Source organism: Dasypus novemcinctus, chromosome 8, assembly GCF_030445035.2.
Source record: "Dasypus novemcinctus isolate mDasNov1 chromosome 8, mDasNov1.1.hap2, whole genome shotgun sequence".
Taxonomy (NCBI): domain Eukaryota; kingdom Metazoa; phylum Chordata; class Mammalia; order Cingulata; family Dasypodidae; genus Dasypus; species Dasypus novemcinctus.
The window spans coordinates 77,834,564-77,851,835 of NC_080680.1; the positions used below are offsets into that span (position 1 = coordinate 77,834,564).

A 17,272-nucleotide genomic window follows, 5' to 3' on the forward strand; every position below is an offset into this window, starting at 1 on the left:
ACTGGGCAGTTCTGCTTCATGTGGTGTCAGTTGGGGCACTGATACAGTTGGAAGTTCCAAAATGATCTCACTCACATGACTGGAAGTTGGTGCTGGCTGAGGGTTGGGAGCTCAAAATGGGCTATAGGTCTGATCTCAACATGGATCTCTCTACAAAGGCCTCTCTTCACATGGCTGCTTGGGTTTCCTCACAATCTAGAAAGTGGTTTCCAAAAAAGAGCATTCCAAGCATAAGGCTAGAAAATGCAGATTCATTGAAGTCCAGCCTTAAGCATCACTCTGAGACTTTCTATTAAATTATAGGCCAACCTAGATTCAAGGGAAGTGGAAATAGACTACACCCGTTGATGCAAAGAAGGGCAAAGAAATGGCCATCTTTAATCCATCCTAGTTTCCCCAGTGGCCACAAATTGTTTATATGTGAAATACATTCATCTCCTCCCTAGATTTTCCAAAGGCTCATCCCATTACAACATCAGGCTGAAGCTCCAGGTCCAGAATCCCATCATCTAAAATTTAGATTCTAAATCATGCCCAGGTGTAGGTCCTCAGGTACAAGGATTTATGAACTATAAAAGCAAGTTAGGGAGTGGCTGTAGCTCAGTGGTTGAGTGCCTGCTTCCCATGTACAAAGAATGGGTTCAATCCCTGGTACCTCCTTAAAAAAAAAAGCCATTGATTTTACACTTTGGACAGGTTGTATGGTATATGAACATATCTCAACAAAACTGCTTAATAAATAATTGTGAAGAATAGCCAGAAATAGCAGCTATTACAGCAGGGGAAGCATAGAGACAGTGAGAGGTGAAGAATTTTGTTGTTTGTCTGTTTTTTGTTTATCATTATTATTATTGAAATAATGAAAATGCTCTAATAATGATTGAAGTGATGAATGCACAACTATGTGATTATACCAAATACTACTTATTGTACACTTTGGATGAATTGAGCACTTAATAAAACATTTGGTTAAAAAAAAAAGCAAGTTATCTTCTTCCTCTTCCTTTTCTCCTTTATCTTCCTGAGCAATTCAGTCCAATGACCATTAGATAGGGTTAAGCAAAGTAGAAGTCCAAACGGCCTAGAGCAGAGTGTCAGGGCAAAAAGAGGATGTGGTAATTTGAAGCTAAATGGACCCCAGAAAAGTATGTTCTTAAAGTTAATCCATTCTTGTGAGTGTAGATTCATTGTAAGTAGGCTCTTTCGGTGAGTAGGATCCTAAGATGTGACCCACCTCATTCAGGGTGAGTCTTTTTTTTGGTACTGGAACCAGAGATTGAACCCAGGACCTTGTATGTGGGAAGCCAGCTCCCCTGAGTTGGTTTTTTCATTTGTTTGCTTTTTGTTTTGTTTGTTTGTTTTTAGGAGGCACCAGGGGGCCACCCATGTGGGAAGCAGGTGCTCAACCACTTGAGCTACATCCGTTTCCCAGGGTGGGTCTTAATCCTCTTACTGGAGGAATAAAATTCAGAGAGAAAGCCACAGAAGAAAGACGTGGAAGGCGAGGAAAACTGGAAGAGAAGAGACCAGCAGACTGCCACGTGCCAGTCATGGGAAGAAAGTGTCACCTTGATGATCCCTAGATTTGGACAGTTTCACAGCTCCAAAACCGTAAGCTTGTGAGCTAATAAATTCCCACAGTTAAAGCTAACACATTTTATGGTATTTGTTTCACAGCAAAGCAAACTAGAACATATTATGAGGAGGATGTCCACGTAGGTGGGAGTGAGAGGTGGAAGGATGGCAGTCCACCAAAGGACGGCCAAACCCAAGCAGGGTAAAGAGGACATCCAGGGTCAGAATCAGAGTGGGATAGGAGAACTTCTGTGAAGCAGGGCAACATGAGGAGATGGAGGCCAAGTGGTTATAGAGAGGGACTGATTAAAGAAGTAACTATATATAAAGGTAATGAGAGTTACTCAAGTTTCTAATTGTCTGAGAAGGGTGTTACAAATATGTAAAGGAAGAAAATGAAAATGAACCCTGTGGTCCTATATTGGAACTGGAGAAAATCAATGTGAGTTCATGGTTTTCAATATATATTATAGATACATAATGAAATAAAATGTGTGGGTGTACATGAAAATGGGTGACTAGGAGAAGGCCTGAGAGAAGGTCTGTGGCATAAACTTCCAAAAGGAATGAGCACCGCTGGCACCCAATTCTTGGTTTCTAAATACTATTCTTCAATTTAAAAGGAATCAGGGATTCTTAGAGAAAGGGCTGATTCCAGGAATGGGCCAGAGAAAGAACAAGATGAGCCTGGAAAATCTGTGCCAAGAAGAGCTCAAGGAAAAATGAAGATATGTAAAAGGACATAGAAACTAGGTTGAGGGTGCTCCCATTCACCAAATCTGGGATGATTTGTGCAAGAAACTAAATACTGATAGTAACAGATTATAAGCAATTGAACAAAACAGGAAACCATGAATCCATATTGCAATTATTAATTAATTAAAAATTGAATAAGTAAGAGGATAGTTACATAACTTCAAAGAATCTTCCCCCAAAATACTAATAATTTCAGTGAGGAAAAGGGTAACTTTACAATGGAGAGACTTGGCAAACACCACTTTAATTAGCTGATCAAGATGAGTCAACAATAATGGGTCAAATTACAGAAATAGAAAAATATTACCATTTTCAACCATCACAGTAGTAATGAATTCAGGCAAATATCATCAATGGGTACTAAAGATTGTTGGGGAAATAAATATTCACAGTCTCAAAGCAAAATATTAAACTAATTTTAGTGAAACTAGTATGGCAAGAATGCATGTGGGGATTTCTCCCCTCAAATAGTAGCCATTGCCCCAACATCACTACTTAAAGATTCTCTTTGTATTTTTTGCAATGATCTGAAATGTCACCTTATTGTACACTAAACAAATATGTGAATTTGGAAAAAAAATAACGGGGCAAATGTAAATTGTGTACCAACTGTGAGAATGCAATATGAAGAATATGGCATCACTTCTGTGATAGTCCTATCAAAAATGTGTGGACTGAATCTAATTATGAGGAAAAAGAGAAATCTGAAGTGTGGAACGTTCTACAAAATAGCCATCCTGAAACATTAAAAAATATGTCAAGGTAATGGATGTCTAGGAAAAACTGAGGAACTGTCCCAGTTTGAAGGAGACTAAAGAGAAAATACAACTAAATGCAACATGATTTTGATATATATCCTTTTGTTATAAAGGGCTATTATTGGGTCAACTGGTGAAACTTGAACGGTGACTAAGAATTAGATGATAGTAATGGATTAATGTTAAATTCCTGATTTTGATGGTGAAGTCCCTCCCTACTTTGAACTATATGTTGGGGTGTTATGGGTAAAACCCCTAATATTCTTTGAAGCACTTTTGACTAAGTGAGTGACCTAGGAGCCACTGCTTTAAATTTTTCTGAGGTCTTAAAGAGTCTTATAGCCACATCCTTGATCCTGAGGCCACATTTTTCTGAATGTCCTGAAATTAATAATTCCCTCCAAGTTTTAATTTACTTTGAGAATCTTTTGCTGGCTGAAGAGACTGTCCAGGGCCTTTTATAGTTTCACTGTAGTTCAACTTGAAAACAAATAAGTTCCTTCTTCCTGTACTTTTTCATAGTAGAGCTAAAGGAAGCTGCTTAGAACTTTCAACATTCCTGGAAAACGCTATAGCAAAGCCACAAGTTCATTTGATGCATTTTATCTTATCTATGTTACAGTATGTTGCCAGTACATAAGTTAGGTCCCCAACAACCTCTAGTAACTATTTCCTTACTGCATTTCCAGCCTCCTCACCACCTCTCAGGACCCTGAAAGTTTACTAGTCCCAAAGTCAATGTCACATGTTTTAGGTTTTCACTATGAAAGCAACTCACTTCCAGATACCAGTTTCTATTTTGATTATCTATTGCACAGGTAGCGGATGTGGCTCAACTGATAGAGCTTCTGCCTACCATATAGGAGGTCCAGGGTTCGATACCCAGGGCCTCCTAGCCCGTGTGGTGAGCTGGCCCATGTGCAGTGCTGCTGTGTGCAAGGAGTGCCATCCCACACAGGAGTGCCCAAGCGCAAGGAGAGCTGCCCCACACGAAAGTGCAGCCCGCCCAGGAGTGGTGCCGCACACGGAGAGCTGATGCAGCAAGATGACGCAACAAATGAGACACAGATTCTTGGTGCTGCCTGAGAAGAATGCAGGTGGACACAGAATACACAGGGAATGGACACAGAGAGCAGACAACAGGGGGAGCGGGGAGGGGAGAGAAATAAATAAATCTTTTTTTAAAAAATTATCTATTGCAGGGGTCAGTAAATCATGTGCCATGGGCCAGATCTGACTTACCATCTGTTTTTGTAAATAAAAGAACATAACCATGCTTATTTGTTTACAAACTGTTGATGGCTGCTTTTGCACTACAACAAAGAGTTGAGTAGTTGCAATAGTGACCATGTAGCCTACTAAGCCTAAAATAGTCACTCTCTGATCCTTTACAGAACAAGTTTGCCAACTTTTGATCTATTGCTAGACAAAAAAAAAAAAAGCTTCAAAAATTCATTTCTTGACATGAGAGATCAAGGGGTAAAGAATTTTCTTGTTAGTTTGCTTTTTGTTTATTATTATTATCATTGAAATAATGAAAATGCTGTAATGATGATTGAAGTGATCAACTAGGTGATTATACCAAATACCATTGATTGTATGAATTGTATGCTTTATTAATACATATCAGTAAAAATTATTTGTTAAAATAAACAAATAAATGACAAATCAAGCTAAAAACAAATATGGCTCAAAAAATTCATCTCTTGAAACAGCAACAATTTATTATTTCTTACAATTCTGTGCATTAACTAGGTAGCTTTTCTGCTTTGTGTAGTATTGACTGAGGTGACAGACTATCTGGAAGTGACAAATAGCCTCTCTCACATGGCTGAACATTGGTGCCGGTTGCCAAGTGAGAGCTCAACTGGAGCTATCAGTCAGGGGTTTCAGTTCTCCTCCATGTGAGCCTTTCCACATGGCTACTTGGGTTTCCTCCCAGCATGGCAGCTGGGTTCTAAGATGCAGCATTTCAAATACATAAGAAGGAGCTGAAGATCTTATGAGACTAAGTCTTGGACCTTATACAGTGACACATCTAACACATTCTCTTGGTCATCACAAGGCACAGGGCCAGCCCAGCTTACAGTGGAGTAGGAACGGACTCCACCCCTTGAGGAGAGGTATAGATTTGTGGCCATCTTTTCTTCATCACAACACAAATAAATGCTATCCCCATCCACACTTTTTTCTGAGTGCCCAGCTGGATTTTCTTCCAGGACCTGAAATGAAGCCTACTTTCTCCCCTCATCCCTTTCCCCTACTCCCAGAGTACTACCAGCACTGGGTCTAGGTCTCACCCAGTGACCTTGGTCATCCATGTCCAGCAACTTCTATATCCAGGACAGTATAAGCCCACAATCTATTCAGCCAGAAGTACTGCTTTCTCAGATCCCAGAAAGGCCAGCAAAAGCCCAGGAACTGCCTTTGATGCTGTATTTGAAAGTCTGTTGGAATATTCCATTTGTATGTGTTAGTTCTTACTATAATATTGTTGCATAACAAATAACCACCAAATCTAAGCACCATACAACACTGAAACATTTCTTTCTCACTCACATACCTAGGGGTTGGTTGGGGCAGCTCTACAGCAGGCTGTAGATCTGTAGGTTGGTTAAGTGGGTCAACTCTATGTGTCTCTCATTCTGTGATCAGAGATTACCAAGTGATGTTTTTAACATGGTGGTGGCAAAAGCACAAGATGGTGAGCAAAAAAACCCTGATGCCTATGTTTCAAATGGTCACTTCTACCTACATTCTGTGAGGAAAGCAAGGCACATGGATAACCCTACATCAGTGGGGCAGGAACATATATTCTGCCACTAGTGGGAGGAACTGCAAAGCCAAATGGCAAAAGGATTGGCTACAGAGACTGGTGAGAATTGGAAATAAGGCAACCCTCATACAATTCTTTGCTGAAGTTGGGATAGAGGCTAGGAATTGAGCTCCAGAACAGCTCACAATTTATATCACCTCTGGTCTCCCTTCCTCCAGTTTCCATCCAGCCCTTCAAAAATTGTCTTGCATACTGGTCAAATTTCAGAATTGGAAAGTATCTAGAAGGATGTCAACTCCATTTCATCCAAAGAGGGATTTCCTGCCTCTCCCCAAACCATCCCCTGCACATACAATTTACCCTCTGAGAATTCATCCAGCCTTGTGTGCACAAGTCCAGAGATGGAGCACTCCTTATATTGTGAAGCAGCCTGCTCTACTGTGGATATCACTAACCTGACTATCAAACCCTTCTTAGATTAAGCTCAAACCCATCCCTGTAGCATCCACCAGTGATGCCAGGAGTCACGGAGAATAAACTGAATTCTTCTTCCACCTGATGGTCTTTCAGTTACAGAAAGAGATCAGTCATGTGCCCTCTCCCTGAAGATACTCCTCTCTAGGCAGACTGATACTTCCCATTTCTGTTTTTCATGTTTCATGGGTTAGTTCCTTCCCAGTCCTAGGCATTTTTCTTTGAGTAGGCTCCAGTCTGTCTATATCCTTCATAAAAGAGTAATTTCCAGAATTGATTCCAGCACTCCAGCTAGAGTCTGACCAACAGAAGAGAACAGGACCATTGCCTCCAGAGTTCCAAATATAATATTTTCATCACTGACTGCTAATATGATATTCACTTTTTGACATTCATATCAAATTAAAAGACAGGAAGACAGGATTGACAGTAATCAGAAACCTCCAAACAAATAAAAGCCCAGAACCAGATGGCTTCACTGATGGAGTTTACATTCCAAGAAGAATTAATACCAATCCTGCTCAAATTCTTCCAAATAACTGAAGAGAAGGCAACCCTCTGTAACTCATTTTATGAAGCTAACATCACCCTAATACCAAAGGCAGATAAAGATGACACAAGAAAAGAAAATTATAGACCAATATCCCTTATGAATATAGATGTAAATATCTTCAACAAAACACTAGCAAATGTAATCCAATAGCACATTAAAATAATTATATACCATGATCAAGTGAGATTTATCCCAGGTATGCAAGGGTGACTCAACATAAGAAAATCAATTAATGTCACACACCACATTAATAGGAAAAAGAAAAAAAGAAAAAACACCACATGATCATCTCAATTGACACAAAAAGGTCATTTGACAAAATCTGCACCACTTCTCGATAAAATTTTAAAAATAAACACTTAAAAAGTAGGAGTAGAAGGAAAGTTCCTCAACGCGATAAAGGTTATAAACAAAAAATCTACTGCAAATGTCATACTCAATGTTGAAAGATTGAAAGCTTTCCCCTTAAGGTCAGGGATAAGACAAGAATGCCCACTGGCACCACTGTTATTCAATATTATTCTGAAAGTTCTAGCCAGAGCAATTTGGCCAAAAAAAAAGGAAAAATTTGAAAGGAAGAAGTAGCAATTTCCCCCATTTGCAAATGACATATCATATTCATAGAAAATCCTGAAAATCCATAGCAAAGCTACTAAAGCTAGTAAAATGAATTCAGTGAAGTGGTGGGACACAAGATCAATACCCGAAAATCAGTAGTGTTTCTATACCAGTAATGAACAATATGGAGGGAAATCAAGAAAAAATTCCATTCACTATAGCAACAAAAAAATCAAATATCTAGGAATAAACTTAACCAAGGATGTAAAGGATTTATACACAGAAAACTAAAACTATAAAGCATTGTTAAAAGAAAATAAAGACCTAAATAAATGGAAGGACATTCCATGTCCATGGAATATTGCTAATATTGTTAAGATGTTAATTCTGGGAAATGGATTTGGCTCAAACGATAGAGCGTCCGCCTACTACATGGGAGGTCCAGGGTTCAAACCCAGGGCCTCCTGACCTATGCGTGTGGCCCACACACAGTGCTGATGCACGTAAGGAATGCCATGCCACGCAGGGGTGTCCCCCACATAGGGGAGCTCCACAAGCAAGGAGTAAGCCCGGTATGGAAAGCCACCCAACGTGGAAAAGTGCAGCCTGCCCAGGAATGGCACTGCACACAAGGAGAGCTGATGCAGCAAGAGACTAAACAAAAGAGACACAGATTCACAGTGCTACTGACAAGAATACAAGCGGACACAGAGGAACACACAGAGAATGGACACAGAGAGCAAACAACTGGGGGGGGGGGGGCAGACAGAAATAAATAAAAAATAAATCTTAAAAAAAAAAAGATGTTAATTCTATCCAAGGAAATTTACAGATTCAATGCAATCCCAATCAAAATTTCAACAGCATTCTTTGAAGAAATATACAAGCCGATCATCAAATTAATATGGAAGGGTAAGGGGCCCTGAATAGCCAAACCATCTTTTTTTTTTTTAAAGATGTATTTATTTATCTACTTCTCTCCCCTCTCCCCCTCCCCCCCCCCAGACTTCGGTTGTCTGTTCTCTGTGTCTATTTGCTGCAACTTGTTTCTTTGTCCACTTCTGTTGTTGTCAGCGGCACGGGCATCTGTGTTTCTTTTTGTTGTGTCATCTTGTTGTGTCAGCTCTCCGTGTGTGCAGCACCATTCCTGGGCAGCCTGCACTTTCTTTCACGCTGGGAGGCTCTCCTTACGGGGCACACTCCTTGTGCGTGGGGCTCCCTTACGCAGGAGACACCCCTGCATGGCAGGGCACTCCTTGCGCGCATCAGCGCTGCGCCTGGCCAGCTCCACATGGGTCAAGGAGGCCCGGGGTTTGAACCGTGGACCTCCCATGTGGTAGACAGATGCCCTAACCACTGGGCCAAGTCCGTTTCCCAAGCCAAACCATCTTGAAAAAGAAGAACAACGTTGGAAGACTCATATGTCCTGATTTTAAAACTTATTACAAACCTACAATAACCAAAACATAGTACTGGCACAAAGACAAATATACAGACCAATGTAATCAAATTGAGATTCCAGAAATAACCCTCAGATATATGCCCAATTAAATTTTTTTTTTTTTTGAGGTACCAAGGACCAGGGATTGAACCCAGGACCTCGTATATGGGAAGCAGGCACTCAACCACTTGAGCCACATCTGCTCCCCCAATTAATTTTTTTGGCAAGGGTGCCAAGTCCACTAAGTGAAGGAAAGAACAGTTTTTTCAGCACATGGTTCTCGGTAAACCAGACAGCCATAAGCAAAAGAATGAAGATGGACCCCTATCTCACACTATATACAAAGCGTAACTCAAAATAGATTAAAGACCTAAATATAAGAACCAAAATTATAAAACTCCAAGAAGAAAATATAGGGAGACATCTTCAGGACCTGTGTCAAGCAATGGTTTCTCAGACTTTATGCCAAAAGTATAAGCAACAAGAGATAAAAGAGATAAATGGAACTTCATTAAAATTAAAACCTTTGTTCATCGAAGGACTTCAGCATGAAAGTAAAATGACAACCTAAACAATGGGAGAAAATATTTGGAAACCACATATCTGATAAGGGTTTAATATCCAGAATATATAAAGATATCCTACAACTCAACAACCAAAAGACCAATAATCCAATTTAAAAACAGGCAAATGACTTGAATAAACATTTTTACGAAGAAAATATACAAATGGCCGAAAAGCACATGAAAAGATCCTCAACATCTTTAGCCATTAAGTGAATGTAAATCAAACCCACAATCAGATCATTTCTTGCCCACTAGAATGGTTATTATTAAAAATACAGAAAATGAGAAGTGTCGGAGAAGCTGTAGAGAAATAGGAACACCTGTTTATTGTTGGTGGGAATGTAAAATGGTGCAGCCACTGTGGAAAATTGTTTGGCAGTTCCTCAGAAAGTTAAGTGCAGAATTACCATATGACCCAGCAATCCCACTTCTAGGTATCTACCCAAAAGAACTGAAAGCAGGGACTCAAACAGATATTTGCACACTGACGTTCATAACAGCATTATTCACAATTGCCAAAAGACAGAAGCAACCTACGTGTCCATCAACAGATGAATGGATAAACAAAGCATGGTATAGGCATACAATAGAATATTAGTCAGCCATAAAAAGTAATGAAGTTCTGATACATGGATTACCTTGAAGACATTGTGTTGAGTGAAATAAGTCCAACACAAAATGATAAATATTGTCTGATCTCACTGATATGAAATAATTAGAATAAGCAAATTCACAGTCAGAAACTAGAAAACAGCTTACCAGGGGCTGGGGTGAAGGTGAGGAATGGGGAGTTAATGCTTACTTGGTACAGAGTTTCTGTCTGGGTGATGAAAAAATTTGGTAAGTGGATGGTGGTGGTAGCAGCACAATATTTGAATGTAATTAACAACTCTGAATTACATGTTTGAATATGATTAAAAGGGGAAATTTTAGGGTGTATATAGGTTACTAGAATACAAAATTTTAAACAAAAACATAGGACTCTACAACACAGTGAACTCTAATGTTAATTGTTAACATTAATGTTAATTGTATAATTAATAGTTAATTGTATAATTATAATAATATTGTTTCATCAATTGTAACAAAGGTATGCACTAATGCGAAGTGTTAGTAATTGGGTATACTGCATGCGTGAGGGGGTGACATGGGAACTCTATTTTCTGCATGCTTTTTCTGTAAACCTACCAATTCTTTAATTGAAAAAAGAAAAAAGCGGGGAGACAGGATTGAAAACACAGTCCTGGAACAGTGGAAACAGCCCTATCAGTTTACTTGGAGGCTTTAAATGCAGTCATTGTACCTGTCAGGGGTTCTGACTCAGAAACAATTATGACACTGCTCTGCCATTTCCGCCACTGCCAGTTAACACTCAACACCAGCTCTTCCGCACTGTTCATGCTCCTGCTACTACTGTCACAGTTTCCACACCATTCCTGTATCTTAGCACTGCACGCTAAGACTTCAAAGTCCTCAGTGGGCATGGCTGAGCCTAATTCACAAGCTTGTGCCCCAGCTGCCAGGAGGCAGAAAAAACAAGAATCTTCCCCTTTCTGCTTTCACAGTGGGAGTCAAGGCACTGCAGCCCTCCAATACCATATACACTGGAAAATTCTTCCGAAATAAGAAGGCGGAAGGGTTGCATGTTGAGTGGATAAATATAACAAGGTTAGCTCCATTCATTTAGCAGGTTTCTTTTCCTCTTAATTGCTCTACCATCCGATCCATATTTTCCATTTTACCCGCAATAATATCAGGACAGAGATTGTTAAATGTCTTCCTGAAGACCCAACTTGCTAACAAACAGATTATCACGTGAAGTTATGTGATCTGTCAGTTCAGGGACCTGTCAGAAACGGAAATTTGATTGTCCTTGTCCTGACTTGCTCTGAGAAACCTCCACTTCCTTTATATCTTAAAAAAAAAAAAAATCTATTCTTGAATGAGAGTGTAGTTTACAGAGTCACCCTTTCTCGCTGTTATGAACACCTGTTGATTTTCGTTTGCCCTAAATTCACTACTCTTTCAGGTAAGAGACTCCCACTTCTCCCCTTTGTGGTTGGAATAGGCTAACAGTACCATTGTAGTGGAGGAGGACAGAGTGGGGCGGGGAGGGGAGCCCATAGGCAGCTGTGGGGGGTGGGGAGGCGGGGCGCCTCAGAGCACGTAACATGCCTGGCCAATCAGAGCGGAGCATCTCTGACCACAGTGATTGGCTTAGACATCCACTCTTGGCCCAAGGAGGCCCAATGAGCTACGTCCCCTTTTCCCCCAGAACTTCTGCTACAAGTGTTAAGAAATGAGCTCTTTCTTTCCTCAAGGGTTGTCAGCCTTGGATTGCTGAGGGCTGTCCTGTAGAAAGAGCCTGCCAGAGAATTAAGCCAACAAGGAGGCAAGACATAAAGATGAACCCTAGTATGGCCACATCGGATTGCCCCTGCTCTGGCCATTTATGTGAACTAATAAATCCCCCTCCCTTTTTTCTTAAGTTGGTTTAAAGCAAAAAAAAAAAAAAAAAAAAAATGGACTACCACTCTTCCTTTTGTAAAATTAGGAAGTCATTTGCACATGACCAGTGTTCCAAAACTTCTCTCTCCTGCACTCCTCCTCCAAAAGTCTCTGTCAGGGATTGAGCAATCTCTTTTGGAAGTTCTCTTAGTGCCCTCGGATTTCTTTATTTAGCCAGAGAACAGATTTCCTTTGAGCAACTACATGATCTCTTACAATGTCTTCAACCGTTATTCTTTACTTTAAATTTTATTATGGAAAATTTCAAAAATACAGAAAAGTAGAGAGAATAGTATCATTAACTACTGTGTTTCCATTATCCTGCTTTAAAAAAAAAATAGCAACTTACAGCCACATTTGCTTCATATGTACTTTCAACTTCCCTTCACATCCTGCAGGATTATTTTAAACTAAAGCTCAAAAGATGTTGTAAAATTAATTTATTCTTTTCATTCAGTACACTGAGCTTTAATCCTCTCATACCTGCATTTGGTAAGTTTTGCCTCCTGCAGAATATAGCAAGTATTTTACAAATAGAAAATGTGCAATTGAGGTTTGCTTAACAATTACAGTCCCTGACCACAAAACTTTTAATCAAGTAGATGAGATAAGAACGGATCCCCTCCAGTGCTTCCCAAACTTAAGTGTACTTTGAATCACCTGGGATCTGTTAAAATACAGATGTTGCTTCAGCAGGTGGGAGAAAGGATTCTGCTGTTTTAGTTATAATAAGCCCTCAGGGTCTTTAGGTCACACTTTGATTAGTAAGGCCATAATGCAAAGAAGAAAGTGATAGAATGCTGTAGAAGGAGATAGAAGTGATGGGCCAAGAACTAGCTTGTTGAATAACTTACCAGTTACCCAAATTACAATATTCCAGAGTGAGACTAATATTGCCTAAGAATGAGTCAAGCACTGAGGGAGCCACGAAAGAAATTTTATAAGCTCTGGGAAGCTATCTGTCAGTTCCAGGAAATATGTATGATAGTTACAGAACAGAGGTGACAAGCTGGTTCAAGATAACTCCTTTCTTAAGAACTTGCCTCTCCTGGGGTGGGGCCTTGGTAGCCATTTTTATACTGCTTGACTTTACCCACCAGCCACAGCTGACTGAACAAGGGTGGACATCTGACCCAAACTGGGCCAATCGGATTATATCTCCTAAAAATTTGCATTTGAGCTTTAGGACAGTTGGTCAGTGCCTGGGCGTGGCTGGAATTGAGATGATGTGAACGTTCCACTTTCTTCCAATGCACAGAAAAGCCAAAAAAAAAAAAGCGAAGAGAATGAAACAGACCTCTGAGAAAAGGGGATAGAGAAATGAAGGGAGAGAGGGAAAGTACTATCTAGGTTCCTGAGGCTTTCTTGCCTTGGTTCTAGCTTTCCTGAGACCCAAGAACATTTCTGCCCATGTGTTCTGTGCTTCAGAAACCAAAATCCTTATATTAAAATCTTTAAAATCTGTTAAAATATTTGCACCAGTGAACTTTGTTCTTCACAACCAAAGAGACTGACAGAATGAATACGGTCATACAAGTGGGAACAAATTCAAAGAAGAGGTGTAAGAGTATCTAGGGCCCTGAAATGTGGGTCATCGTAGGCCCCCTAGGGGAGGTACGGGAGAGGGGGCCGGTGGCTGGGGAATAGGCCATTACTGGAAGGAGTGAAGTTTCAGGAGCCAGAAAAGAAACCAGTTCCCCACCTACAAAGCGGCCTGGGCCCTGAGCAGAGCTTCTTTGAGGCCACCAGGTTCATGCTGACTGCCGGCCTCACCATCCTCACCTGGGAATCCCCTCAGCCTTTCTGAGGGTTAGGACCCACCATGCCAGAGGCCCTCCTCTCCCAGCAACCTCAGGGGCCACTGTGTTCTCGCTTTATGGCTGCCATTTCCCTCACAAGTGGCTGGGAAGAGCAGTTCCCCGGCTGGTAGTTGGTCTGCTCATCTTCCTAATCAGCGTTGCCTCTTGAGTCCCCAGCCTGGGGGTATGAGGTTTGGCTGAACCCCAGGTGGGTTCCAAAGTCCTTGGCAATGATCTGTGCCCATCCCTTGGGGTTACAGATAGGATGACCTACTACTTTCCAGTTTGATAAGGATTGTCCCAGTTTTGAAACAAATAGTTCCACACCCAGGAAACTTCTCTGACCAAGAAAGTTGGGAAGTTGGTCACCCTAATTATAGAGCTCCCAAGTCCTCAATGGAAACCTGCTGGAGAATTGTGCCCTGACAATGTCATCCCAAGTTTGGGGAGTTTTCCATTTACATCATGACCTGGCCAAGTTATCTAACCTCTCAGTGTCTCATCTGAAAAGTAGCACCGATAATAGTAAATCTACCTCAGCGTGTTGTAGTGCCAGACTATAGAAAGTTGGCAATTATTTTCATACCTTTACCCTAATCCAGTCATTGTCTCCTCCCACCAATGGGGCCATCCTCTGGGAAATCCCAGGGGCAACGGCACAGACTTGGCATAGGGCAGTGCGAGGACCCCATGTCTCCAGAGGGTTCATCTCTTCCTCCCTTTTGTGGGGCTCCGGAGGTCAAGCCTCAGACCAGGACCTGGTTTCTCTCAGTTCTGGAATGAGTCCCTAAAGGGGAACACTCCTGGGGCCAGTCAGAGGGTCTACCAGGAAAGGGGCTGACAAAGGAGTTGAGTGGCTTGGCCAGTTCTCTGGTATGGGCAGAGGATCCCCATGTCTGTGTTCCCCTCCCATCGTGGTCAACCGGGTCCCTCAGCCTGCTTTCTCAGCAGCCATGCACACACAGCCAGATGGAGAATTTCCAGGTTGGGAGGGACCATCCCCTGAGAACACATAAACAAATACAAAAGAGGCAAGATGACATCCTGCATGCTGGTGGGGGCAACTTACAAAGTCTTTGCAGCCAGCTACCCTGCCTGACTATTGTCACCCAGAGGCAAAGTCTGTCTGTCCCCAAGGGCATTCTGGCCTATGCAGATTTCTTTGTCCTTGTTCACCAGGGGAACTGTATGCACCAAAGCAGGCTTTGTGTGTCCTGATAACAGCAAGTCCCAAAGCCTCGGTGCTGGGTTTCAGGTCTTCTAAGGGGAAAACCTCAGGAGAGAATGAAAGTCTCACCACATCCCCACAGGCCAGCCTCGCCCCGCCAACTCTCGAAGGCCTCTTGTGACTGTCTTTTCTCTTGTCTTTCTCCACTTTGATAAACGTCCTGGGATTAGCCCTTCTTTGTTTATTGGATGAGCAATTTGTGTCTGACTGAAAAGCTACATCTGAATAATATTTGGCACGAGCTAAAGAAATGTGATCCGCTGCGTTCCCGTCCAGTCAGCTGTCTGGAGCCAGCCAGTCTCCTGCCAACAGGGCTGTACAGCTCTGCAGAGGAGTCTGGCAGCCTAAGCATGTTTACGGGTCGGGGGCAGGGAGGAGGTGCCTGGGTGGTCAGAAGCCCAGAGGGACAGAGGGGCAGAGCAGCCTTAGGGAACCTGCCAGTAGTCCTGGAGCCCCTATAATCATTTAGGGATATCACAGGTGGCCACAAGGATCAGACAGACCTGGGGACAGGAAAACCAGGGCCCACGTGTACCTCCGGAGCCTGGGTTGTTACCTGGGCCCAGAGTCCCAGGCGTGAACTGCAGCAAAGGAGATTCAAGGGAGTCCAGTGGCTAGCATCCAGACCCCAGGTAGGTAATGGGTAAAAGGTAATGGGTGCTGAGCTCTTGAGGTTTGTGTGTCTGTGTGGGATCGGGTATGGGGGAGGGAGAGAGATGTGCTGAGGCTGTTTAAATGTTTCCTGGCTCCATCTGCACTGTCCTGGTACTTGTGGAAATCGGGGGCCCTCATTACGAGGTGCTGAGGAGCGGAGAGGAAGAGGAATTTGGTAGGTGTGAGTGTGGCGTCCACCTCTTCCTCCACCCTGGAGGCTTGTGCTGTTCTCCCTCAGGCTCCCTCAGCACTTTCCCTGTGCTGCTGGGGGTGGGGGGGGAGTCACTTTGCCCTGTAACTATTACTCATGTTTATGATTTCCTCCACCTTTTCCTCACCCAAGTTAATGATGAATTTGAAGAATTTGAAGAAAGTACACCATCCCTTTGTTCCTAACACTGAGCCCGGAAGTGGCCACCTAGGAGGCAACAATAATAATTTGCTGAATAAAGGAATAAACAAGAGGCTGAGAGCTCAGGCTTCAGTAGTCACAGATTCACAAGTAGTTGGCAAATGGCAGGTCACCCAGAGGGAACCATGCAGGAAATAGATTCAGGACTGAGAATGCATAACGCCATCCTCAGAGCCTGCTCTGTGCAAAGGTCTGTGGGTTAACCCAGCTTGTAAAGGCAGGATCCTTGAGTCACTCCCATCCTCCTGAATGACAAATGGTGCTTTGCCATGGGTACAATGTTTGGTCACCATTTTTGGAATCCCTACCTTGTGCCATACTCCGCGGGACACCATCCGTCCTCTCAAACAGAAAAAAAACCAGTGCACCAATAAAAAAGTTTGGAGAAAACTGTTCTCTAACCATGGATTATGAAAGTTCAAAAAGGAGAAATTTCACCTAGAGGTATAAAGATGACTTTGTGGGGGTTGGGATGACATTAGACCTGGCTCTGAAAAAGGTCTGCTAATATCTCCCAACTGTGCTGCCTCTGCTCTCCCCCACAACACACACTCAATTTCATATCCATGGCAGATTTTGCTGGCTGAAAATCTGGCTCATTCCTCTACTCTTCCACTGAGCCCAAGTGCGTCCACAGCATCCTTCTCAGCACAGCACCCTAGACAGATGATCAGAGCCAGCACAGAAGAGATGAAACCCATCTGCCATCCTACCTAGGTAAGTATAACTGAGACGTGCAGGAATGAGAGGCAGAAGAAGCAGTCTGAAGTAAGGCAAGATAGTGGGAAAGTGCTGAATATATATGATGAAGGCGAGTCGACTGATTTGACTTGTGGGTAAGATTTGTGATTGGGAAACAGCAGACAATATGGATGAGAAGGTAGGTTGAAGCAATATCTGGATAGGAGTTGCCAGGCGAAGGAATGTGGACTCGGAACTGTGGGGAGAGAGGTGCTCCAGCAGCTGTGTTCAGGCAGACATTCTGGCTGCATAGTGCAGGGCACCTGGGGTGGAAAGAAGCCAGGGGCGGGTAGACCAGTCACACAACTGGTCCAGGCAACAGATGATGAAGCCTCCTCTGAGCTCTTGCAGCACTTGGCAAAAACCTCTGTTCAACTCTCATCCCACTGTCTCGCTTGGACTTGTCTTTTGACAGCCTGATGGCCTCACAAGCCTGCAGGTTCCTTGACAGCAGGGACTATTTGCTGCCTCTC

General features: G+C 42.5%; 1 long non-coding RNA gene across 4 annotated transcripts in view; it reads left to right on the top strand.

The window, feature by feature from the left end:
- Positions 1-17,272, top strand: part of LOC101415847 (uncharacterized) — a 41,694-nt gene that overhangs the window by 5,660 nt on the left and 18,762 nt on the right. For all 4 annotated transcript variants that reach the window (XR_009186828.1, XR_009186829.1, XR_011649420.1 and 1 more), the window contains exons 2-3: positions 1,366-1,611; positions 16,632-16,775. This is a non-coding gene — a long non-coding RNA (uncharacterized lncRNA). The remainder of the gene's footprint in view (positions 1-1,365; positions 1,612-16,631; positions 16,776-17,272) is intronic.